Source organism: Stegostoma tigrinum, chromosome 26 (assembly GCF_030684315.1).
Source record: "Stegostoma tigrinum isolate sSteTig4 chromosome 26, sSteTig4.hap1, whole genome shotgun sequence".
Lineage (NCBI taxonomy): Eukaryota > Metazoa > Chordata > Chondrichthyes > Orectolobiformes > Stegostomatidae > Stegostoma > Stegostoma tigrinum.
In genome coordinates, this window is record NC_081379.1 from 5,989,539 (window position 1) to 6,017,237 (window position 27,699).

The 27,699-nt window shown below is 43.2% G+C and overlaps 1 protein-coding gene across 5 annotated transcripts in view; it reads right to left on the minus strand.

Annotated features, from left to right (window-relative positions):
• tango2 (transport and golgi organization 2 homolog (Drosophila)) overlaps positions 1–27,699 on the minus strand; it is a 151,135-nt gene that overhangs the window by 101,854 nt on the left and 21,582 nt on the right. The gene's annotated exons all lie outside the window — the stretch shown is intronic.

Below are 27,699 nucleotides of genomic sequence, written 5' to 3' on the forward strand. Positions count from 1 at the left end.
TCCATGCTGTATAACTCAATGACTCTATAGAGTTTTTTCTGTGGCTCAACTGTTGCAAAAGTCTAATGGAGGTTTGTGTTCTCAAAAATGGACAGTAAGGCTATCCCCACTCTGGATCTAGCTCAGAAGTGCACGGTGTGGGCTGACAAACAAAACCTTGATTGCAACCTTAATTAGCATTGCTAAAAAAATTCAAATTGGATTGGGATAGGGAAGCCTGGAATCAGACTCCTGGCTCCCATTTTTACTCCTCCACAGACTCTTCCTGACTTCATGAAAACCCAGACTTTGACTTTTTTTTTGTCATTTTGGTTGAGGCATTTCAGGACACCGCTGAACTGCTCTGTGTTGAAATGGTTCAATGGGATTTTTCATATTCAGTTTAATGCCTCATCGGAAATACGGGCACATCTGATAGTTCAGTAAATAAGGCAGTCAGCCTTTTTGCTTTAAGAGGTGCACTTAGATAAAGCATTGTGATTCAGAAGAGCCCTTGATGTTGGAGGTAATTTATTAGTAAGCATGGATACAGGATTGGCTTACTAATAGAAAACAGAATTGGGATTTTAAAAAAAAGAGTAATTTTCAGGATGGCAACTTGTAACGAATGGAGAGCCACAGGGATTAGTGCTGGAGCCACAATTATTTACCATATATCTAGGTGTATGACTTGAATAAGGAAAGTGACTGTATGATAATCAAGTCCAGAGATGACACAAAAATAGGTCGGAAGGCAAATGATGAACGTGACTCTGAATCTGCAGAGGGATAAGAATAGGATAAGCGACTGGATAAATATGTGGTAGATGGAATATAATGTGGAAAAATATGAGATTACACACTTTAGCAGGATGAACAGATGAGGAGAATATTATTCAAATGGAAAATGGCAGCAGAAAGCTACAGGGCTGAAGGACTCGGGATTCCTTGTCCATGAACAACAAAAAGCTAGCAAAGTTAAGTGCGTAATAGAGAACCCAAATGGAATGTAATATAAAAGCAGGGAGGTTTTGCTAAACCTATCCAAGGCATTGGTCAGACCAACGCTGGAATAATGTGAGAGATAATGGGAACTGCAGATGCTGGAGAATCCAAGATAATAAAATGTGAGGCCGGATGAACACAGCAGGTCCAGCAGCATCTCAGGAGCACAAAAGCTGACGTTTCGGGCCTAGACCCTTCATCAGAGAGGGGGATGGGGTGAGGGTTCTGGAATAAATAGGGAGACAGGGGGAGGCGGACCGAAGATGGAGAGAAAAGAAGATAGGTGGAGAGAGTATAGGTGGGGAGGTAGGGAGGGGATAGGTCAGTCCAGGGAAGACGGACAGGTCAAGGAGGTGGGATGAGGTTTGTAGGTAGATGGGGGTGCGGCTTGGGGTGGGAGGAAGGGATGGGTGAGAGGAAGAGCAGGTTAGGGAGGCAGAGACAGGTTGGACTGGTTTTGGGATGCAGTGGGTGGAGGGGAAGAGCTGGGCTGGTTGTGTGGAGCAGTGGGGGGAGGGGACGAACTGGGCTGGTTTTGGCGTGCGGTGGGGAAGGGGAGATTTTGAAACCGGTGAAGTCCACATTGATACCATTAGGCTGCAGGGTTCCCAGGCAGAATATGAGTTGCTGTTCCTGCAACCTACGGGTGGCATCATTGTGGCACTGCAGGAGGCCCATGATGGACATGTCATCTAAAGAATGGGAGGGGGAGTGGAAATGGTTTGCGACTGGGAGGTGCAGTTGTTTGTTGCGAACTGAGCGGAGGTGTTCTGCAAAGCGGTCCCCAAGCCTCCGCTTGGTTCCCCCAATGTAGAGGAAGCCACACCGGGTACAGTGGATGCAGTATACCACATTGGCAGATGTGCAGGTTAACCTCTGCTTAATGTGGAATGTCATCTTGGGGCCTGGGATGGGGGTGAGGGAGGAGGTGTGGGGGCAAGTGTAGCATTTCCTGCGGTTGCAGGGGAAGGTGCCGGGTGTGGTGGGGTTGGAGGGCAGTGTGGAGCGAACAAGGGAGTCACGGAGAGAGTAGTCTCTCCGGAACGCAGACAGGGGTGGGGATGGAAAAATGTCTTGGGTGGTGGGGTCGGATTGTAGATGGCGGATGTGTCGGAGGATGATGCGTTGTATCCGGAGGTTGTGGGGTGGTGTGTGAGAATGAGGGGGATCCTCTTTTGGCGGTTGTGGCGGGGGCGGGGTGTGAGGGATGTGTTGCGGGAAATACGGGAGACGTGGTCAAGGGCGTTCTCGAACACTGTGGGGGGAAAGTTGCGGTCCTTGAAGAACTTGGACATCTGGGATGTGCGGAAGTGGAATGTCTTGTCGTGGGAGCAGATGCGGCGGAGGCGGAGGAATTGGGAATAGGGGATGGAATTTTTGCAGGAGGATGGGTGGGAGAATGTGTATTCTAGGTAGCTGTGGGAGTCAGTGGGCTTGAAATGGACATCAGTTACAAGCTGGTTGCCTGAGATGGAGACTGAGAGGTCCAGGAAGGTGAGGGATGTGCTGGAGATGGCCTAGGTGAACTGAAGGTTGGGGTGGAAGGTGTTGGTGAAGTGGATGAACTGTTCGAGCTCCTCTGGGGAGCAAGAGGTGGCGCCGATACAGTCATCAATGTACCGGAGGAAGAGGTGGGGTTTGGGGCCTGTGTAGGTGCGGAAGAGGGACTGTTCCACGTAACCTACAAAGAGGCAGGCATAGCTGGGGCCTCATGACCTCATCACCTCAGGGCACCTCCCACCCACAGCCTCAAACCTCATTGTTCCCCAACCCCGCACGGCCCATTTCTATGTCCTTTCCAAAATCCACAAACCTGCCTGCCCTGGTCGACCCATCGTCTCAGCCTGCTCCTGCCCCACCGAACTCATCTCCACCAATCTGGACTCCATTTTCTCCCCTTTGGTCCAGGAACTCCCTACCTACGTCCGTGACACCACCCACGCCCTCCACCTCCTCCAGGACTTCCAATTCCCTGGCCCCCAACACCTCATCTTCACCATAGACGTCCAGTCCCTATACACCTGCATTCCGCATGCAGATGGCCTCAAGGCCCTCCGCTTCTTCCTGTCCCGCAGGCCCGACCAGTCCCCCTCCACCGACACTCTCATCCGCCGAGCCGAACTCGTCCTCACCCTCAACAACTTCTCTTTTGACACCTCCCACTTCCTACAGACTAAGGGGGTGGCCAATGGCACCCGCATGGGCCCCAGCTATGCCTGCCTCTTTGTAGGTTACGTGGAACAGTCCCTCTTCCGCACCTACACAGGCCCCAAACCCCACCTCTTCCTCCGGTACATTGATGACTGTATCGGCACCGCCTCTTGCTCCCCAGAGGAGCTCGAACAGTTCATCCACTTCACCAACACCTTCCACCCCAACCTTCAGTTCACCTGGGCCATCTCCAGCACATCCCTCACCCTCCTGGACCTCTCAGTCTCCATCTCAGGCAATCAGCTTGTAACTGATGTCCATTTCAAGCCCACCGACTCCCACAGCTACCTAGAATACACATCCTCCCACCCACCCTCCTGCAAAAATTCCATCCCCCATTCCCAATTCCTCCGCCTCCGCCGCATCTGCTCCCACAACAAGACATTCCACTCCCGCACATCCCAGATGTCCAAGTTCTTCAAGGACCGCAACTTTCCCCCCAAAGTGATCGAGAACGCCCTTGACCGCGTCTCCCGTATTTCCCGCAACACATCCCTCACACCCCGCCCCCGCCACAACAGGATCCCCCTCGTTCTCACACACCACCCCACCAACCTCCGGATACAACGCATCATCCTCCGACATTATCGCCATCTACAATCTGACCCCACCACCCAAGACATTTTTCCATCCCCACCCGTGTCTGCGTTCCGGAGAGACTACTCTCTCCGTGACTCCCTTGTTCGCTCCACACTGCCCTCCAACCCCACCACACCCGGCACCTTCCCCTGCAACCGCAGGAAATGCTACACTTGCCCCCACACCTCCTCCCTCACCCCTATCCCAGGCCCCAAGATGACATTCCACATTAAGCAGAGGTTAACCTGCACATCTGCCAATGTGGTATACTGCATCCACTGTACCCGGTGTGGCTTCCTCTACATTGGGGGAACCAAGCGGAGGCTTGGGGACCGCTTTGCAGAACACCTCCGCTCAGTTCGCAACAAACAACTGCACCTCCCAGTCGCAAACCATTTCCACTCCCCCTCCCATTCTTTAGATGGCATGTCCATCATGGGCCTCCTGCAGTGCCACAATGATGCCACCCGAAGGTTGCAGGAACAGCAACTCATATTCCGCTTGGGAACCCTGCAGCCTAATGGTATCAATGTGGACTTCACCAGTTTCAAAATCTCCCCTTCCCCCACCGCATCCCTAAACCAGCCCAGTTCGTCCCCTCCCCCCACTGCATCCCTAAACCAGCCCAGTTCGTCCCCTCCCCCCACTGCACCACACAACCAGCCCAGCTCTTCCCCTCCACCCACTGCATCCCAAAACCAGTCCAACCTGTCTCTGCCTCCCTAACCTGTTCTTCCTCTCACCCATCCCTTCCTCCCACCCCAAGCCGCACCCCCATCTACCTACTAACCTCATCCCACCTCCTTGACCTGTCCGTCTTTCCTGGACTGACTTATCCCCTCCCTCCCTCCCCACCTATCTTCTTTTCTCTCCATCTTCGGTCCGCCTCCCCCTCTCTCCCTATTTATTCCAGAACCCTCACCCCATCCCCCTCTCTGATGAAGGGTCTAGGCCCGAAACGTCAGCTTTTGTGCTCCTGAGATGCTGCTTGGCCTGGAATAATGTGAATAGTATTGGTCTCCTTACCTAAGTAAAGGTATACTGGCATTGGGGGCAGTCCAGGGAAGGTTCACTAAGTTAATGGTGGGACTCTGATGAAGAGAAGTTGAGTCAGTGGGGCCTGTACTCGTTGGAATTTAGAAGAATAAGAGGTGACCACATTGAAATGTACAAGATTTTTAGGGGGTCTCAACAAGATAGATGTGGAAAAGTAGTTTCCCTGGGGGAAGAGTCTCGAACCAGAGCGTATAATCTCAGAAAAAAGGCTGCACGTTTAAGACAGAGTAGGAATTTCTTCTGTTGTCGGGCAGAGAATCTGTGGAATTCTTTTGTACAGAGGTATGTGGAGTGGATTTGATAGCTGAATGACCTACTTCTGCTCTTACGCCATATGATCTTACAGATCAATGTGCTACGATATGCTACTAACTAAGGAATGGTTGCTAACTGTGAGAATATAAAGAAAATAAGGGGTGAAATTAGCTTTAGGCAGCAGTGCAGAATAGGTGATAGATGTTGACAATGGAGTTTTTAAAAAATTGACAGAGTGTAAAAGGGGGGCTAGTGAGACATTGTCATTTTGTGAACTTGCACCTCTGCACTGTCCAAAGGAATAAAGCCCAAAAGTGTTCTACTTAAATTTTGAAATTGAGATTATGTCCAGTGGGAAATAGCATGAAAAGAAAATTGCTAGATAAATAATTACTTGCTTCTTTGGACACCTCAAACCTGGGATGATTGGAAATTAGTGTTCCTATCCCTGGACCAAGAGACCCAGATTCAAGTCCCACCTGCTCCAGGCGTGTGTAATAACATTTCTGAACAGGTTGATTAGAAAACTAGGTTAATGTTTTGGATGCAGATTTCAAGCGGTTGTCTATTTTCTCCAAATGATGACTGACCAGTTTTAGGTGTTCCAAAGTAATCCTGTCCCTTACTGATTTTTGTCAGTACAGCAGCAGCACAGTAATTTCCTCTCACCCCAAAGCAAGTCAGAGCTATTTCTGTTCAAGCCTAACATTTCTTTTTCAATGGCAGCATCAGGAATCATGTCCATTTACATTTATATTCAGTACAAAAAGGAAGAAATTTATGCTGAACTTGGACAAGACATTGCCAAGTCCAAACTCAAACCTTTCCTTGTAACTCATACTGCAGAAGGCTAGTATTGCTTTAGCTTCTTACTACTCTCCCCTGTTTGTCCAAGGGCCATCATATCCTTGTTTTAACCGACAATGCTGACACTGTTTGTGTGAAGTATAACCAATGCCTTCAGTAGCTATTCAGCATTTGATTTTTGATTACTATCTTGCTTCTTTGTTAAAATAATCCAGTACCTTCACTTTTCTTCCCAGTAGTCAGACATCAAGCTGATGGTTTTATGCATTTGTCTGGCTCTGCAGATGCTGAAAGCCAGAATCTATAGGTGTGAAGCTAGTAAAGCACAGCACGTCAGACAACATCAGAGGTGCAGGAAAGTCAACATTTTGGGCCAAAACCCTTCGTCTGGACATCCCATTTAGCTCTCACTCAGAAAAATGTTAATTATTGTAAAACACTGATTGCATCACAAACATAAATTGCAATCTCTGGTCTCAAACTATCAAAACCCAAATTAAGACATGGCTTACACTCTATACTTTATGGTGCTATTAAAAGAAAGGAATGAAGAAAATGAAGCCTGTTTTTACAGCTGCATCATCATGTCTAGTGATGAACTTACGTAGGAAGATGAAAGGCCTGCAGCAGCTGCCGAATGAAATATTTTGTTGAGACAAAAATAACCTCATCAGCTAGACAGACTAATAACGTGTGCTGTTACAGTTTATTGCAGGGATGTTTTAAGATGCAACAGGTCCATACTTACCCATCAACGGATTACTTTAAGTGCCCATCTGGTTTAAGAATGTTTCTATGTTAGGAATGATGAATAAAAATCAAATGGATACCCAATGCTCTAGACTGCAGTAAACATATCTAATTTTGCATCCTACAATCCAAAATGCTTTTGTATTTACAGTGCACAATGCATATTGAGTCAAAAAAATAAATACATGCCAAAAATACAGATTAAAGGTGGGCAGTAACTTAGATTAGAAAAATCAAATTAAATCCTCTGCTAACAAAAATCAAAACAGAAATTCATGGAACAATGAGGCTTCTAACAGAACTGAAATGCATTTCATTTCTACTTTATTACAAGAGCCTAAAATACCACAGTAGGTACAATTTAATTAGAGATTAATGAACAAATGACACAATACAAAACACACCAAAAAAAAGTGAACAGAATATTTAGGATGGTCATCAGAAGACCTTGCCCTGGTCATTCTCATTTAAATTCAGTATCCAGTAGACTTGATCCGATTTAACAGTTTACTCATGCAGATTCTGTGATTTTCATTGGAATTATTGATTACAGTTTTTGAGGTACTTTAATTGGATCAGATTTTGTTTTTAGAAATACCCTTCAAGCAATTAGGAGGGCAAATGGTATGATGGCCTTTATTGCAAGAGAGTTGAAGCACACACTGAAGAAAAGCGTTCTGTAGTAATACAGGGTTTTAGTTAAGATCCTTTTAAACAGGCATAAGACTATACCTGGAATACTGTAAGTTTTTGACTATGTACTCAAGGAAGAATACCTCTGACTTTGGGAGGTTGTACCTAAGGGCCATGAGTTAATTTCTGGGTGAGAAGGTTGTCTGATGAGCAAAGTTGGAGTAAAATGAGTGTAGGCCTACACTCCTTGGAATTTTGAAAAATGAGAGGTGATGTCACTGTATTAGAAGATGCTGAGAAGGTTTGACAGGGAAATGCTGAGAATGCTTCCCCCAGTTGGAGATTCAGGACTTGGGAGCATAATCTCAGGATGAGGGGATGAGAATTTTTGACTGAGAGGCAGAAACATTTCTTCTCTTGACGTGTTGTAAATCTTTAGAATTTTTACCCCAATTGTTCAGTATAGAAGGCTGAGATTAATGGATTTTTGAGCCCTATGGAAACCAAGAATGCTAAATAATTCCTTACCTGGTTTGGTCCAGCTATAACACTACTCATAAAAGCAACAGCAAATTGATTGATGACCCAGTGACTGGACTCAATATATACCCCTTCCACTTGTAGTTGTAGTGTACAGAGAGAAGGAGTAGCAACACAGCAAAGTTACTTTAACACCTCACCTCCTTTGCTACCTTCCAAGTTCAGCAGAGTGAAATGTATCAACAGCAATAATAATGAATACACAACTACCACCAAGTCATGATACCATTCTGAGGTTGCTCTCTCTCACGTTGAAGGAAGGTTTCTGTCATGACCTCTGCTCAACAATGTTTGGGCACCATTAGGAAAAGGAGCAATCTTGATAATGGAGTAATGGAAAAAAAAGGTTGAAACATTTCGCGCAGTCTACTGAAACTGATCAATCTTAAGTTTTTTTTATACAACAACTTGAATATTTTACAGTGAATTTGTTTTCCTTATGCAGTCCCACTCGGCAAAATAAATTTTTGATGTTACGTATTTCAAGGCCTAAAATTCTGGGCCAAACAGCCAGGAATTGATCAATTACATGCAGAATCCCCCAAGTTTGTGTGGGTTGGTGGGGGTGTGGGAGTGGAGAAGCGGGACTGATTTCACCCAATTCCCTCCTAGGATGTTCTTGGGAGATCAGTACGAACCATGGGAGCTTTGTACATTTTCCTCTGTGACCTCTGGCAATTCAAAAAAATATGTTGTGGTGGAAATATTATCGTTTCTGCTGAAATTCAGAGGTGGAAATCTCAACATAATGATACAATTCAGAATAAATCTAAACCCTTGTCTTTCGCTCAATAAAATTAGTTTACCTTAAGATAAGAAATAATGATGGCTGACGGGGAAATAAAAAAATTGCCTTGGAAGTTGCAGTTAGGGCATAGTATTGGTGATAAAATGCAGGAGCTTTACTCTATGTCTCATTATTCTAATTCTGGCTTAGGTTTGCAGATGATATGCCTGGCTGCCCAAAGAATAAGCACCGTACTACATTTTCCAGCACCAAAATCTCTATATTTCTAACCAAATAGGCTCAGGAAATATTCAGGAGTAACATTTATATTTCAACTGTAGTGTTGACACAAAGCTGTTTGATTTCATAATGATATTACAATGTGAAATCAACCTGATTCTTGTGTCAGGATCTGACTGACAGAAAGGGGGGAGACTAATACTGTCCCAGAGTCAGTTTTATTCCATTGCTCTTCAGTCAGTTTGGGAGGTGCGAAACTAATAATGTAAATGCATTTGTAATGGTGAAATGTACATTTTTAGCTATGATCTCTATATAGTGAATGACCAGGACAAGCAACAAGTTGAAAATTTTCACACAAATTGGAAGAAAATAACTGAAATCAGATGGCAAGGTCACCTGGCTGATTTCTTTTGGTTCTCCCAGCAGGCACCTTCACAGCAACAAATGCACAGGTTGCTTAGTCATGTCATTTGCCTGCAGATGGTATTTGTTGAGTATAAAATAAATACTAGAAAAGGTAAGAGGAGAATTTACATTTAAAAACAAGTGGGTAAAGTCAATGTTGGGATCATAAAATTATGAATGAAAACAAAAATTGAAGTGCTCGTTATGACTACTCAGAATTAGAATTCTAAATATTCTATTACTTAAACAAATAGCTACCTTTAGGTACCTCATTTATATCTCAAATGACAAGCATGGTGTGGAGAGTTATATATATATTCATCATTTCTAATGGAACAGTGCAAACAATTTTGTCTTAGGCATAAGGAAGCAAATTTGCTCATTATCATGCAGAAGATGCATCGGTCCTTTCCTGTTAAAAAAAAACATAAAATGTAGTTATAAGTCCCTGCATTATAGGAAATGGAGGTGATGGTCCTAGACAGGTTAGGATAGATTTGTAGAAGTGCCCGTGTCCAGCGACGATTGTCAAAGAAAACAGATACTTCTGACACTGCAGGATAAAGCAAAAAATGGGCACGCAGTTGCTCATTTTGCTTGCTTGAACACAAGGAATTAAAAAAAGAGCATAAGGACACTCCTGGCTCATGTTTTGGTGGCTGCTGCTGAAAAGTCAATTTTAGTTGACAGTAAAATACTGGTTGCTGGCAAAATTTCATTTCCTTGTTTATTTCAATAGGCAATGAAGTATTTAAAATCGAGTGCACCATTTCACAATATAGGAGAGGCCAAATTTTGAAAATTCCTGGTTCATTGTTTAGAACTGGAAACTACAAGCCCTCAGAGGTTGCACTGGAATGGCAATCATCTTTGCCCTCCAACAGAATAGAGACGGTTACTTCACAGAGGACTCTAATTAGACTTGAAGAACAATCTCGTGAGCGTATCACTGGGATGTTTCCATAGCCAATGAAAGAAGAAATGTCCAATGTCTCTGGCACCCAATATCATGTTTCACGCTGGAACTGCCTGCAAATTTCTGGAAATGTACTCGGACCAGGGGAGAAAAGGAAAAATCAGCATCTTGTTATGTGGGCAGTGGCCTGAGCGCAGACATCTGCTCAGTCCCATGCAGATGATGTTCCCCTATTTTCAAGGCATAAGCAATACATGTTACTTGTAAAGATAGGCACGGGAACATCAGCAGCAGGCCATTCGCTTCTCTAGCCTGTACCATCCTTTAAAACTGTATCATGCCTGATCCAGTTGTGGCCTCAAATCCATTTCTTACCTAGCTCAGAACACTCATTTCAGTTCTGTATCCAATTTGTGTATTGCTTTTCAGCCTTTGGCATTTTATACTTTTCAGTTGTTCCCCAGTTCTCATGAACATTTCGTGTACTCTTTGATGACTTCTCTCTTTCACAATAATGATTAGTCTCCTCTTGGTTTTCACCGTTTTGTCGAACTATTTTTTAACGTCCATGCTAGATTCTTCCTCAGCATGTATCCTTGGGTAGAATTTTTCCAGCAGCTTCCAGCTCCTTTTGTCGGAATCAAATAGGCCCATATCTAATGGTACCCAGATTCAGGGACTAATTTTTCTGAGGTAATTTCCTCATTGGCTACCTCTGCCTTTGCTATCAATAAGATGGGCAGTTCTCGACTGCTGGTTCAATGCTGCTAGTCTAATTACAGCCCTTGAGCCAAACTAAGAGAGGTGGGTGCTGTATAAGTAGGTAGGTGAGTGCAAAGGTGTGACGAAATGAAAGTAGCCTTGCAGCTTTCAAAGTATTTAATTTTCTAAGAAGGGAGTGAAACACTCTGTCATAAGAGGAAACCCTGCCACCTGGATTGCTGGGGCCAGTGGGTTTACCTTTGATGCTCAAGTTCTCCACTTTCAGGCCTTAAACCTCTCACACCAATGACTATTCTGTCCATCTTTCCCATTTTGCTGCAGGGAGGCATCTTGGATGGGCCTTGCCGTAGCAGGAGAGTGACTCCACTGCCCAGAGGATGCCAACAGGCCCTCTAAACTACCATTGCTAACTACCAAAATTTCATAGATAAACAAAAGACATGGGGTTAAATTTTAGATATTTTAGCTGAGTATGAGATGTGAATGAGGCCATTGGAGGGATTCCCGCTGCAAGGTTTAGTGGGTTTTGTTGTCGTAATTTAACAAACTCATCTCATTAACTACTTTCCCTGCCCTAATGGCATCCCTGAGATCCAATTAAAACCCTTTCTTACCATTTGTCAGTCCCAGAACTCAGCAGATATCCCAGAATTCACTGGCATCCCTGAACCCAATATCATGTTTCACGCTGGAACTGCCTGCAAATTTCTGGAAATGTACTCGGACCAGGGGAGAAAAGGAAAAATCAGCATCTTGTTATGTGGGCAGTGGCCTGGAGGTCCTGCTGGACAGAGCGGCGCGGACGCAGGACTTCCTCTTCCCCTTGGACCAGCAGTGGAGTCAATGACACCAGACCATGTAGCCTGATCCAAGTTTACTACCTGTATCAGTACTGTCTCAGCCAACTGGAGATATGCACAACCATGTCAGAGGACTTTTCCAATCTGCCAGCATGAATGCCATCATCTTCTTTCCAATACCTCAAACTCACTCTACCTTTGCTAGTGCACCTGCCCTCAGCTCACACTGCACACTCTCACTACTGTCTGCAACATTTCTGTCACTCGCTCTCATCCAACCCAATCTCCCAACACATACTCATGCCATCTGTGTTGCCTAATCACTTACTCAGCACACCTCCCCACCTGCACCATAAGTTAAAAATCACATGACACCAGGTTATAGTCCACAGGTTTATTTGAAGACACAAACTTTTGGAGTCTCGCTCCTTCTTTCGGCGTCAGTGATTTTTGATCCAGTCCACCCCAGTCCAATGCTGGCACCTCCACATCATGAACACCAAAAGTAACAGCTGTGTTCCACACTCTTATCTCCTTTAACACCAGTTTCTCTTTCACTATCATTTTAGGAGGAAGCAGCCCCAAAAGACAGAAAATGTCAAGAAGGTTGGTGAGCCTCCCAAAATTTAGCTTCTCACCCTTTATGGGGAAAACATCCTGAATCTGGCTGCCCTGTTTGGCTCATTGACCATTTCCAAGCACTGGACAGACATTGGAGGCTGCTATTTACTTACTATGTCAGAACCCTCTGAGTGAAGTCTACCCTTCTTGACTTTACTGAGGCCCACTGATGGTCATGATAAGCTTACTTCCTTTGCGTTCACTAAACGGTAAGGTAAGGCAGAGGTAATATGGCCATGGTATTTCTGGCGGAGGGGACAATACTCAAAATGGCAAGGCAATCCAATGGATGGAAGCTGTGAGTATCCATGCAGTGTCAAAATGAGTGAGCACTGTGGTGGTGAACGAAGAGCTCAAAGCTGCAGCCTCAGGCAGTTCATGTGCTGGCTATGCACATGAGTTTTAGCAATGCAAAAATCTTTACCCGAGGCGCAGCATCATGGTGCAGAAGGATCTTGTCGGTCGACTGGAGATGTGCAATGAGGGCTGTGAGGCACTGGCACATATCAAATTCCAATGAATGTGGATGTGGGGTGCACATGGCTGATGTTCATGAAGTGTGCCCTGAAATGTTGGGTACCTAGAATACAATATAGGGGTCATTAAAAGCAAGAGGTGAGCTGTATTATCATGTGCCTGCTCCAATTTCCATGTCAAATTTTCTTGATGACTATCTTGTCTGGCCTGTTTAGAGTCAGAGTGTTGTACAGAACTGAAACAGGTCCTTCGGTCCAACTGCCCCAAGAGAAACAAGGCAGTGAAGTTTCACGTGACCTTGGCGAGACCTCATTAATTGGTACTACTCACTGCTGGGAGAGTCAGGATTTCATTGATCAAAGTATTAGATTTTATGATTTGTGAATCTCTTTTTTTTGGGAGTCTTTTAATGTTTTACTGAGATCTGTCTCTTGGTTAAATTTTTTAAAAATATAAAACATAGATTAAGTTATCCTACGACAGTGTTTTTAGAGCAATAAGATGGTGCTATTTTCTGGATCTGTAAATTAAGGTGCAGGGATGGTCTTTAGGAGAGCGATGTGCTCTTCATTTCGGATGTGGGCAACTGGGGAGAATTTCAATGTTCCTGACGATTATGTCCGTTTGGTTGCGATTCCTATTGGTTAGCATGGGTCGGTTGGAGACAATGACAAATTTACAGGAGCTAGTAGGTGTAATGGATACAAGTTTCAGGAAGGTAGAAAAACCACAGAAAGTCCGGTAGATGGGTTACCTCCAGGAGAGGTAGAGCAGGAGTATCCTGTGGCTATCCCCATTTCAAACAAATATGCCGTTTTAGAAAATGTAGCGAGTGATGGACTCTCAGGGGGAATGTAGCACGACAGCCAGGTTTCTGGTGCCAAGATTGGCTCTAATGTAGTGAGGCATTTCTCAGGTTCCAAGCAATCGATTGTGGTAGGGGATTTTCTAGTTAGGTGCATAGATTGATGTTTCTGCAGCCAACAGTGACTTATCAGAATAGTGTTTGGCTGCTGGATGCCAGGGTCAAGGATGTCTTGAAAAGGGTGCACAATATTCTCCAAGGGGAGAGTGGCCAGCAAGAGGCTGTTGTATATGTTGGAACCAATGACATAGAAGAGAAAGAGACAAGGTTCTGAAGACAGAATATAGAAAAGGGTAGGGCATTAAAAAGTAGGTCCTCAAGGGTAGTAATTTCTGGATTATGTGCAAGTGAGAGTAGGAATACGAGGAAAGGGCAGATGCATCTGTGGCTGAAGAGCCGAAGCAGAGGGCAGGGATTTGCATTTTTGGATCATTGGAATCTCTTCTGGGGGAGAAGTGACCTGTATAAAAAGATTGTTTTGCACCTTTGGAAGGGGCCCAATATCCTGGTGGAGAGATTTGCTACTGTTACTTGGGAGGCTTGGGTGAGGGTGGGGGGATGTGGGGAAAATGGTGAGAAGTCTTCAGGTGGTACAGTTGAGAAGATCAGGAAGTTAAATCAATGAAGTCATGGCAGGCAACAGCAAGGCAGAGAATGAGGTAAGACTGAAAAATTAAACAGCATCTATTTCAATGCAAGAGGCCTGACAGAAAAGCCAGATGAATCCAGGCCATGGTTGGGAACATGTGATTGGGATATTATGGCTATTACAGAGACATGGCTCAGGGAAGGACAGGACTGGTAGCTTAAATGTTCCATGATATAGATGTTACAAGAAGGATAGAAAATAGGGGGTGGTATAGTGGTGTTTTTGGTTAGGTATAACATTATAGCTGTAATTAGGGAGGATAACTGGGAAGGAAATCGTGCCTCACTGATTTCATTTCAGTTTTTTTGAAAAAGTGGCAAAGAAATTTGATGAAGATAGAGCAGTGGACATTGTTTATATGGACCTCAGCAGCGCATTCAACAAGGTTCTGCATGGTAGACTGGTTAGCGATGTTAAATCACAGCAAATCCAGGGATATAAAATTGGCATGAAGGTCAGAGACAGAGGGTGGTGGCGGAAGGTTGCTCTTCAGACTGGGGCTGCAGCCAGTGGTGTGCTGCATTGATCAATGCTGGGTCCACAGCTTTTTGTCATTTATATAAAGTATTTGGAGGTGAATACAGGAGGAATGGTTAGTAAGTTTGCAGATGACACGAAAAATTAGTAGTGTCGTGGATAGTGAAGAAGGCTATCTCAGAGTACAATGGGATCTTAATCAGATGGGCCAATGGGCTGAGCAGTGGCACATGGAACTTAATTTAAATAAATGTCAGATGCTGCATTTTGAAAAGGGAAATCAGGGCAGCATTTATACATGGTAGGGTCCTCGGGGAGAGGCGCAGGTTCTTAGTTCCTTGGAAGTGGAGTCACAGGTAGACAGATGGTGAAGGCGGCGCTTGACACAGTTGCCTTTGTTGGTCAGTGCATTGAGTATAGGAGTTGGGCTGTTAGATTCTGGCTGTACAGGACATTGGTGAGGCCACTTTTGGAAGACTGCATGTAATTCTGGTCTCCTTGCTAGAAGACGGATGTTGTGAAAATTGAAAGGATTCAGAAAAGATTTACAAGGATGTTGCCAGGGTTGGAGGGTTTGAGCTATAGGGAGAGACTGAATATGCTGGCGTTATTTTCCTGGAGCACCAGAGGCTGAGAGGTGACCTTATAGAGGTTTATAAAATGATGAGGGCCATTGGTAGGGTGAATAGCCAAGGTCTTTTCCCCAGGGAAGGGGAGTCCAAAATTAAAGATTATAGTGGGAAGAAAAGAATTTAAAAAGGAACCTAAAGGGGCAACTTTTTCAAGCAGAGGGTGGTATGTGTATGAGCTGTCAGAGGAAGTGGAGGAGAACGGTACAATTGCAACATTTAAAAAAACTTTTGGATGGGAATATGAATCAGAAGGGTTTTGAGGGATATGGGGCAACTGCTGGCAAATGGGACTAAATTAATTCTGGATGGCTGGTCAGCATGGATGTGGAAAGATAAAATATTAATGAGGTCATCAAAAGGGTGTTTAGCACAAAATAATTCCCCTTAATTTCCACCACTACTGCCTACTTAGAAACTCATCATGTTACTTGTAAAAAGCTGAAGTAATGGAGCGAGATGCTCCCAATGTCAAGATGGGTCTCCATGGACTTCTCGGCTGATTCTGCAACAAATCTTGCCGTGGCCCATGTTGTTCAGACCCTATGATTGCATCCGTGAAATCAGTTTCAACATTGTTAAAAAGAAACATTAGGGTGGAGCTTTTCTTCTTGTGCTCACCAAGAAAATGAATTTCGAAAGGAAACAACAGACTTTAATATTCAATGAAGCTGCATCATGAAACATTTGTGATTTTTAATTGAAGGGGCTCACATGGAATTAAAGAATTAGCAACACACCAAAGCTCAGTATCACATGGTACAGAGTACTGCAGTTGATCAGTGGCCCTGCCATTGGCCTTAATATCCATCATTGACAGCAGAACATTGTCAGACCAGCATCTACAAGCTTCATAAATATTACTGCTGGGAAGGTTAAAAGAAACAAGATCAGGAGAACACTATTGCATCCAGTTCTTTTTTTCAACCTGTTGGGTGTAATTTTCTGCTGCCTTGAGCACCTTGGATGATAGTGAGGCAAGTTGGGAAGATACAATAAGAACGAAAACAAAAACCAGATAACCAATTCCTGGAAAAACGTTTCAGTATTCTCTTTGATGTTTAAACAGCAAGATTTAAATTTTGTTCCTGAGCAGTGACCACCTTATTTCCATGTATTTCCATCTCACTATTTGTTAATCTTGTCAAATTTCAACGTAGCATCCAACTTTCCCCTCCGTACCAAGAGACTAGATGGTGCTACTTCCCGATATGATAGTAGCACATTATGAATAAGGGGAGGTTACATGAAAGAAAATCCCTGATATTCACTTTATAAGTAACAAGTAACAATTTATTTATTTAACCCTAACAGTGAACAAGTTAACAAGTATGCACAAACCACTTTCCCTGTAACTAGTCACTATCCCCTAACTGAACTAATTCAATAGGCTGTTCCAATAAACACAAGTCCTACTTACATAAGTCCAAATAAAAAGAAAAATATACTAAAACTTAGTCTCTCAAAGTCTACACACCTTTCTTCTGTTGTTCTCAAGTCAAAAACACCTTTCTTCTGCTGATCTGGCTGTCAGGGATGTTTTTTCTGTGAAGTCTTCTGTAAAGACTCTTAGCAAGAAGTGCTGTGGTACCTTTTATGGATAGTTGGTGCTCTCTTAGAGAGCTTAGCAATTTCTTGTGAGATTTAGATGCTTATTTCTCAGATGGTGGTTCACTGTCACACCAATTTTCAAAGCCCTCTCCTTATATATCTTGGATGACGTATCAATTTTCTTACATTAGAATTAGTCCGAGGTTATCAAAACCTCTGATTTAAATTAAATTGGCTTTCAATCACTAAGTGCTTGATTTAAATTAGTTGGCTGATTTCAGCCACCTGCCAAAATATCAAAACAAGCCTAAGCCCAATCACACAGCCAATTGATACATGGTTCAATTTCAGAACTGCCCGTACATCTTCAGATACTTTCAGACACTTTTTGACCCCTTACAAATCTCTCAGCTTAGAAAAGCACTTTACCTCTCAAAGGAACCGTGCTCCCTTATATTTTCTTTTACAAAATAACTCTAGCTTCCTGCCTTCCAATTCATGATTACTCTGCACAACTTCGCAACACACTGCTCATCGCTTGCTTCTCCAGGCCTTCCTCCAATTCCATCACCACCACCATTTCTTAGGGACACTGTCCTTTTTCACCCTTCCAAATGCAAATGGGCACTTCCAAATTACCAGCCTCATCTCATCTTTGAGGTAGCTCCGGCCCAACTCCCACACCAGTTACAATCCTTCACTTTGGAGCTCAGGGTCTCTCATGACTGGCATGTTTCTCCTAGGCTGTGGTGAGAAACGCACCTGCATTTTCATGCACCATTACTGTACCTTTTCATATGGAAGAAATTCCAGAGTTAGAGGTCAAACAACTGAAGGCAAAGCCAGCACAACCTAATATAAGATAATCAAGTGTGGAGCTGGATGAACACAGCAGGCCAAGCAGCATCTGAGGAGCGAGAACATCTTAAAATGTTGAGATCTGAAAGGTACTCCTGACATTTATTTTGCTGCATAAACTGGCTTTAAGTAGCAAATGAAAAACATAGCCAGGAATTAAATGGGTTAACTTTTTTCATATTTGCTAACCCAAGCCTCTTTGAACCCCAGCTTTCCCATAATTATCTTAACAAATCATCTCATTTTAAAAAACACGGTCAGTAATCTTTCAGGCCAGGTGAGCTGCTCCTAATCTCTATCCAATTATGCCTTCTTAAAGTCTGTGCACACCTGGAAGTTCACTTTGTTGAGGTTTGTCTGTGGTCAGTTAAGACTCACTCAAACATGGTGGCCATTTGGGAACATAGATGATAACTCCAAAATGAACACCAAGGATTACCTGGAGTTTTGAGAAGAGATGGGAAGGACTGAAAATCAGCGAAAATGTACATGAATAAATACCAAACAAAAATTCATAATGCTGGAACTATTAAAACATCAACATCAAGTGTGAATAATGGCAGTTTTACACAGCTTGTATCTTTTTTTTAAGCACACTTGATTAGCTGAACAATGTACATTTTTAGTGCATCTTGCAAGTGGTGATTGCTTCTTCTTCCATTCAAATCTATGCAGGGTTCTTAAGAGACATTTATGGGCAACCAACTTCCAGAACTCCTGTAGCAATACAACAGTATGTATAAACTCTGCATGAGCAGACTGGATATATCCCTCTTCACCTTACCCTATTCTGAAAGGGGCTGTAAGCTAAGGAAGTTCTTGATTATATTCAATTTCCCCTATTTCAATAATTGGGAACATTTTCTTTCAAAAGCTTGTGTGCAGAATCTGTTTTTATACAAGTTAACTCAGCAGAGCAATTCTAAAAGATAATTAAGGACGGGTAATAAGTGTTCACCTTGCCAGAGGCACCCACATCCCATGAACCAATGAATATGAAAGAAAAGGTTAAGGATTATATTAAAAGGAATAGCAAAATATTCACAGTATTCAGCCTTCCTGTGGCAATGTTGTGTAGCATTGCAGGCCAAGGGGTGCCTGAGAGCTCCTTTGAAAACACTGTCAGCCCTTAAGTGTAATTAAGCACAAAGCTACCCTCGGCTGAATTTGGCACATATCCCTGCAGTCCTGTTTGTAAAGTCTTGACAACATTTGGCTAAAACCAAGTATTTGCCTTGGGTGCAGTTATGTAAAATACTTATTAGGTTTGAACATCCTGCCCTGAAGCCAGTGATAGTTTGTAGGATCAACCAAAACAAGAGAAATAAAAATATGCTACCAACTTAGCAATAAGTCCATTTTAAAAAGCTAGCTCTTTAAAGAAGTGTTATGCAATATAATAATTGCACATTTAAACTCTCAAAAAATGATTATTGCACTGTGAATTTCTGCTCCCATGTTTCTTTGCATACATCAACATTATGATCAAACTACAAAGAGCTCCAGTAAGACTGTGCTTTGTATTGTGCCTACTTTTGCTTATTGAGACACATGGGAGACATTCCAGCACTGGGAACAGAACAGAGAAACCCTTTAGCCGGTTTAATCCCATGGTCTGAGTTATGAAGGAGGAACATAAGCTCATTAATCTTGAAAGGGATGATCCTATAATAAAAAAGGTATAAAATAGTAAACTACATGAATAAACTAAATCCATATAGTGACTTTAAATGGAACTGTTGGGCATAGAATTACTGACATTAGCCTCCTTCCTTTTCTTGACCAGAGGTTCAAGATTTCTAGTCATCAAGTGTTCCCTGCACCTACCAGCCTTGTTCTTCACACCAACAAGAACATACTGTCTCTGAACTCTCATCTTATTATTGAAAGCCTCCCACTTGCCAGTTATCGCTATACCTGCAAGCAGCTTCTCCCAATCAACTTCTCCAAGTTCATGTCTGATACCTTTAAATTTGGCCTCGCTCTAATTTAGAAATTTAACTTTTATACAAGGTCTATCCTTTTCCATAACTGCTTTAAAACTAATTGAATTAGCGTCACTGGTCCCAAAGTGCTCCCCCACTAATACCTCAGTCACTTGCCCTGTCTTATTTTCCAGAAGAAGATCGAGTTTTGTTCACTCTCTAGTAGGGTATAACCATTTATTGACAAAGAAAATGTTCTTGAACGCATTTAACAAATTCCTCCCTGTCCAAGACCTTAACACTCTGGCACTCCTAGTCTAACTTACAAACCCCTACTATTAGAACCCTATTATTCTTACAGATGTCTGAGATCTCAGTAAAATAAAAACAAAAGCAAAAAGTGCTGCTCAGCTTTTGTGCAGCTAAACAGATTTAATACTGCAAGTCAAAATGATTTTTCATCTCAACTTGAAAAAATAACTCTCTTTTTCTTTCCATAGTTGTTGCCCTGTTCGGCTGAGTATTTCCAATTTTATTTTGGATTTTCAGCATTCACAGTATTTTGAAAGGCAAATTTAGAATCCAGATAAAATCATGAAAACAAAACAGTTGAATGACAAAAGAAGATATTTGGAAACGATGAGGTGGTATGAGAAATAAATGGATAGAGTGGCCTACCTGACCTGTAATTATCACATGATCTTGTGACTAAATCTTTGACGAGAACTGACAAAAACCTGTTGTTACTTATATATCATCAAAGTTACATGTGATTCCCACTCAGCTGGAGCAGTGGTCTATCTATTGAAAAGGTTCATTTTAATAGTTCTCTCAACAGCCATTCAGGCAGCAAGATATTTTTCTTGATTTTCACAGGGCTAACCAGCAAATTTGTTTTAACAACATGCACCCAGGATGTTATTAACCTAAAACAAGTACAGAGAAACTCAGCAGGTCTGGCAGAATCTATGGAGAGAAAGTGAGTTAACAATTAGAGTCTGGTAAGACTTCTTCAGAAGCTAGCTATTCACTGCTAGTTTTGTTAGCCAACTGTGAAGCAGCTGGTTTAGAAAGTATGCCCAGTAAATGGTCCTGAGTATCTTTCTGTACCAATCACAGCTGTGCGCTATTGGGGAATGAAGAACACAACCTGACTCTTTTCAGAAAGTATTTAAAGATACAACATCAAAATGGACTCTTGACAAGGAATTCACTGGTACAATATGTTGTCATATTACTTTAAAGGGAACATAATAACGTGCGGCCAACCAGGACGTAGACAGTCATTAATAGATATTGTCAGGTTAACTTGCAGTACGAAAAGTTGCTCAACTTATGTAACAAATCTGCCTGTGGAGCAAGACCAGCAAATCTTCAAACAAACCGAAGTTCATTTATCAGTTCTGGTGTGAGTGGTAATTTTCTCTAACTAAGCACAAAACCTTGATACATTCACAAATCCAAATGTTGTGTGAACACATGCTGGAACAGGGAAATGTTGGTTTTCACAAGACCAAATCACACAAAACAACAGGCTTTAGGGAAAATAGACAAGTGGTGACTTCTATATGTGGCTCACAAGCATTGTGTGGTCTTTCACCGTGGCTAATCACTGGCAACATCTCAAAGCAACAACATTTGTTTACACTCCGTCAGACATTACTGGTATCACCTGTTTGAATTTCAATGATGTGCTAGTTTGGCAAGATCTGTCACAGATAACGGAAAAATTTTGAACTCTTGTTGTTTATGCGTGCAGTTAAATTTGCAAAAAGACACTGTAAAAAGAACAGTTTGTCATTTAGTAATGGCGGCTGGCATGTCATTTTTATTTCATTCTGGTCTTTAAGGCTGAAGAGAAAGAACAAAAGGAGTTTGGGAATGGCTGGATTACAGTGTCTGACCCTGTTATTCTGAAACTGAGTCCAATAATTTTTCTCTCTCAATTGACCACAAACAAGTAATGCAGTGAAACTGACTAACCCCATGGATTCAGAACCATTCGGGATGAGTACCTGGAACTTGGCTAAGACTCAATTTTAACTGAACTGAGTCAAACTTGGGCTTTTCACTCTAACTTCAATTCTGAAAAAGGTAAAAGCAAAGATTGTAAGAAACACACAAAGTGCAGCTCTTTGGCTATCCACAGACTAAAGATTTGAATGCTCATAGCAAATAAGCACAGACCTCCTACTGTTCAACTGTGTTCTGATTTTTATTTTAACAAAGCAACAGCATACTGGGCAATAAATACTATTCTTGAGACATCAGCCCTACACAAAAGCAAAGAGTCTGGAGCATAAGATTGAACAAAATTAATGAATAACTGAAATTTATTTGATGCCAAGTTTCAGTGCTCACAGGTCATGCATATTAATGACTCTGCCAACTTTTACTGTTGATTTAACATGTAATTCTCTGTCCGTTGTGTATGGGAAGCTTTTAAGCTCCAGTTTCTTCATGAAGAAGTAGTTTGCAAATCTTTTGCTATCTGGGAATGAAAAGTCATAGAGTAGTGCATATTTCCCCTCAAAATGACACACCTCAAGTAACAGAGTACTGACGATTTTCCATTTATCCAATTTATACCAAGCATTTTTTTGCTTCCATTATGTCTACTCTATATGGGTTTGTTTAAATTTCTGTCATCATTCATAGAATCCTTACAGTGTAGAAACAGGCCCTTTGGTCCAACAAGTCCACACTGATCCTTGGAACATCCCACGCAGACCCATATAACTCCTCTAATGTACACATCCCTCAACACTATGAGCAATTTAGCATGGCCAATCCACCCAGCCTGCACATCTTTGGACTGTGGGAGGAAACTGGAGGACCCGGAGGAAACCCATGCAGACACAGGGAGAATGTGCAAACTCCACACAGACAGTTCCCCAAAGCTGGAATCGAACCAGGTTCCTGGTGCTGTGAGGCAGGCAGTACTAGCTACTGAGCTACCGTGCTGAGCCACATATACTTACCATAAATTTTGTCATGTTTAAATAAATAATTGCTTGTTAATTTTAGCTGATTAGTAGGCCCCTTCTACCCACCACACCTGGTCACTTATTTTTTTTCCATTAGATATGTTCTCATTCTCTTCTGTTCTAAAGAAGCAAATCTACAGCCTAGATGATTTGCAAGTAATGGAGAAAGAACAAGGAACTAAGATGGAAAGCCCTTTTAAAGAAGTCAACACAATTGCAATAGACCAGATGGCTTCTTCCTGTGCCACTTGATTTGATCATGAGTGCAAAAAGGACCAAGGTGGAGCGGTCTGAATTTGAGGAGTTGGACCACTTGGATGAAGAATTACATAAAGTCTACAGAATGCTCTGCACTGCATTTAAAGAGTTTTAAGGGCTTGTTACATGAAAGAGTTAAACCTATCTAATGGATCATTACTGCTATCAGTGACATAATACTGAGGGAAAAACAAAATCTGCTTCATGTTACAATCCTGCAACTCAGCAAATTGTCAACCATGACAATGACACTCCCTTGAATGTAAATCATAATGCACAAGTCCCTAAGGCTATTTTAGAACATAGAACATAGAACAGTACAGCACAGAACAGGCCCTTCAGCCCACGATGTTGTGCTGACCATTGATCCTCATGTATGCACCCTCAAATTTCTGTGACCATATGCATGTCCAGCAGTCTCTTAAATGTCCCCAATGACCTTGCTTCCACAACTGCTGCTGGCAACGCATTCCATGCTCTCACAACTCTCTGCGTAAAGAAGCCGCCTCTGACATCCCCTCTATACTTTCCTCCAACCAGCTTAAAACTATGACCCCTCGTGTTAGCCTTTTCTGCCCTGGGAAAAAGTCTCTGGCTATCAACTCTATCTATACCTCTCATTATCTTGTATACCTCAATTAGGTCCCCTCTCCTCCTCCTTTTCTCCAATGAAAAAAGTCCGAGCTCAGTCAACCTCTCTTCATAAGATAAGCCCTCCAGTCCAGGCAGCATCCTGGTAAATCTCCTCTGAACCCTCTCCAAAGCATCCACATCTTTCCTATAATAGGGCGACCAGAACTGGACGCAGTATTCCAAGTGCGGTCTTACCAAAGTTTTATAGAGCTGCAACAAGATCTCACAACTCTTAAACTCAATCTCCCTGTTAATGAAAGCCAAAACACCATATGTTTTCTTAACAACCCTGTCCACTTGGGTGGCCATTTTAAGGGATCTATGTATCTGCACACCAAGATCCCTCTGTTCCTCCACACTGCCAAGAATCCTATTCTTAATCCTGTACTCGGCTTTCAAATTCAACCTTCCAAAATGCATCACCTCGCATTTATCCAGGTTGAACTCCATCTGCCACCTCTCAGCCCATCTCTGCATCCTGTCAATGTCCCGCTGCAGCCTACAACAGCCCTCTATACTGTCAACGACACCTCCGACCTTTGTGTCGTCTGCAAACTTGCTGACCCATCCTTCAATCCCCTCATCCAAGTCATTAATAAAAATTACAAACAGTAGAGGCCCAAGGACAGAGCCCTGTGGAACACCACTCACCACTGACTTCCAGGCAGAATATTTTCCTTCTACTACTACTCGCTGCCTTCTGTTGGCCAGCCAATTCTGTATCCAAACAGCTAAGTTCCCCTGTATCCCATTCCTCCTGACCTTCTGAATGAGCCTACCATGGGGAACCTTATCAAATGCATTACTGAAGTCCATATACACCACATCCACAGCTCGACCCTCATCATCAACTTTTATAGTCACATCCTCATAGAGCTCAATAAGGTTTGTGAGGCATGACCTGCCCCTCACAAAGCCATGTTGACTGCATTTGATCAAGCCATGCTCTTCCAGATGGTCATAAATCCTATCCCTCAGAATCCTTTCTAACACCTTGCAGATGACAGACGTGAGACTTACTGGTCTGTAATTACCGGGGATTTTCCCGATTTCCTTTCTTGAAGAAAGGAATTACATTTGCCTCTCTCAAGTCCTCAGGTACGACTCCAGTGGAGCGAGGATGCAAAGATCCTCGCAAGTGGTGAAGCAATTGCATTTCTCGTTTCCCAAAGCAGCCGAGGACAAATCTGGTCCGGGCCTGGCCACTTGTCAATCTTAATGTTTGACAAAATTTTCAGCACATCAGCTTCCTCTATCTCTATCCATTCCAGCATTCACACCTGCTCTTCAAAGGTTTCATTCACTACAAAGTTTGTTTCTTTCGTAAAGACAGAAGCAAAAAACTCATTTAGGGCTTCCCCTACCTCCTCAGACTCCACACACAAGTTCCCTATGCTATCCCTGATCGGCCCTACTCTTTCTTTGACCATTCTCTTATTCCTCACATAAGTGTAAAATGCCTTTGTGTTTTCCCTAATCCGTTCTGCCAAGCCTTTCTCGTGCCCCCTCCTGGCTCTCCTCAGACCATTTTTGAGCTCCTTCCTTGCCTGCATGTAATCCTCTCTAGCTGAACTTGACCCTAGCTTCCTCCACCTTATTTAAGCTACCTTCTTCCTTTTCACAAGAAGCTCCACCGCTCTCGTCATCCAAGGTTCCTTTATCTTACCCCTTCTTGCCTGTCTCAGAGGGACATATTTACTCATCACTCGCAACAACTGTTCCTTAAACAGTCTCCACGTCTATAGTGCCCTTACCATGGAACAATTGCTCCCAGTCCATGCTTCCTAACTCATGTCTAATCGCTTCATAGTTTCCTCTTCCCCAATTAAATATCCTCCCATTTTGCCTAATCCTCCTCTTCTCCATAGCTATGTAGAATGTGAGGCAGTTATGGTCACTATCACCAAAATGCTCTCCCACCACAAGACCTGATACCTGCCCCGGCTCGTTTCCGAACACCAAGTCTAGAATGGCCTCTCCCCTCGTCGGCCTGTCAACGTACTGCGTAGGAAACTCTCCTGAACACACCTTACAAAAACAGCTCCATTCAAATCTTCTGCTCGAAGGAGGTTCCAATCAATATTAGGAAAGTTAAAGTCACCCATTACAACAACCCTACTACATCCGCACTTTACCAAAATCTGCCGACCTATGCTTTCTTCAATCTCCCTGCTGCTATTGGGGGGCCTGTAGTAAACCCCTAACGAGGTGACTACTCCCTTGCTGTTCCTAATTTCCACCCATACTGACTCAGTAGGCAGATCTTCCTCGACAATGGAAGCTTCTGTAGCTGTGATACCCTCTCTGATTAGTAGTGCTACACCCCCTCCTCTTTTTCCCCCCTCCCTATTCTTTTTAAATGTTCTAAACCCTGGAACATCCAGCAACCATTCCTGCCCATGAGAAACCCATATCTCCGTTATGGCCACAACATCATAGCACCAGGTACTGATCCATGCTCTAAGTTCATCACTTTTATTCCTGATACTCCTTGCATTAAAGCAAACACACTTTAACTGATCCCTTGGTTTCTTCCCAGGAAAATCCTTCCCACTAGCTGGTCTACCTCTTGCTACTGCCTCACTTGCATCAAATCTCACCTCCGGTATACAGCTCAGGTTCCCACCCCCCTGCCATACTAGTTTAAACCCTCTCGAACTACTCCAGCAAACCTTCCACCCAGGACATTGGTCCCCTTCCAGTTCAGATGCAACCTGTCCTTCTTGTATAGGTCCCACCTTCCCCAGAAGGCATCCCAATTATCTACATATCTGAAGCCCTCCCTCCTACACCAGCTGCGCAGCCACGTGTTAAGCTGCGCCCGCTCCCTGTTCCTTGCCTCGCTATCTCGTGGTACCGGTAGTAAACTAGAGAACACTACTCTGTTCGTCCTGCTTTGCAGCTTCCATCCTAACTCCCTGAAATCACTTTTTATATCCTCAATCCTATTTCTGGCTATATCATTAGTGCCAATATGTAACACGATTTCTGGCTGTTCGCCCTCCCCTTTTAGAACCTTATACACCCGATCGGAGATGTCCCGGACCCTGGCACCAGGGAGGCAACATACCTTCAGGGAGTCCCGATCCTGACCACAAAATCTCCTGTCGATTCCCTTAACTATCGAGTCCCCTACCACGAGTACTTTTCTATTCTGCCCCCTTCCCTTCTGTGCCACAGTGTCAGGCTCAGTGCCAGAGAACTGACTACTATGGCTTTCCTCTGGTAGGTCATCGCCCCCAGCAGTATCCAAAACGGTATACTTATTGCTGAGGGGAATGCCCACAGGGGATCTCTGCACTGTCTGTCTGTCCCCTTTCCTCCCCCTAACTGTAACCCATCTATCCTTGTCCTGAGCCTTAGGAGTGACCAACTCCTGGTAACTCCTCTCAATTACCCCCTCTGCCTCCCAAATGATCCGTAGTTCATCCAGCTCCAGCTCCATTTCCCTAACACGGTTTTCAAGGAACTGTAGTTGGGTGCATCATTTATAATTACAGGATAGCCATTAATGTGGGGATCGGGGGGTGCTTCACTTCACAATTAGTCATTCTTTTGACTGCCTATTTATTCAAGGATAAATAACTGAACTTTTAAAAGTGAACCACTCTTTCCGTCTGGATTTCAATGGGGTTGCCTGCAGAACAGTGCTCTGATAAAGTAAGAAATATTGCACTGTCAGAACCCAGAAAGCACAGATGCAAGCAATACCCTCAAAGATACAAGAGTGAAGACAATGGGTTACAAAGTACGACAGATTACACACGTATATCACATATGAAAGCACTTGGTCATCTAAGGCCTCAAAAATCATATTAGCGACATTTCACGAACACTATGATGAGTCTTCAGAGTGAGATAAATGCATTGTCAATTTATGAAGGCATTGTGATTTCGAAAGAAATAATAAGCTATAGTAGTTTTATTTGTTGGGAAATGACGTCACTGAACACACTTGGGCGGAAAAGCCAATGTTTGAAATCCTACTGGACGCATAGTGTCTCCCATCCATCCTCCTCCTCCTCCAACCGATAAAAAGACGACGTGAAGGGTCAGTAAGGTTAGGCATTTTTAAAAATTCTTCTGGAAATCTAAAGTAGATGGAATGGAAGCTTGGGCAGTTGCATGCTTCTCTTGCAG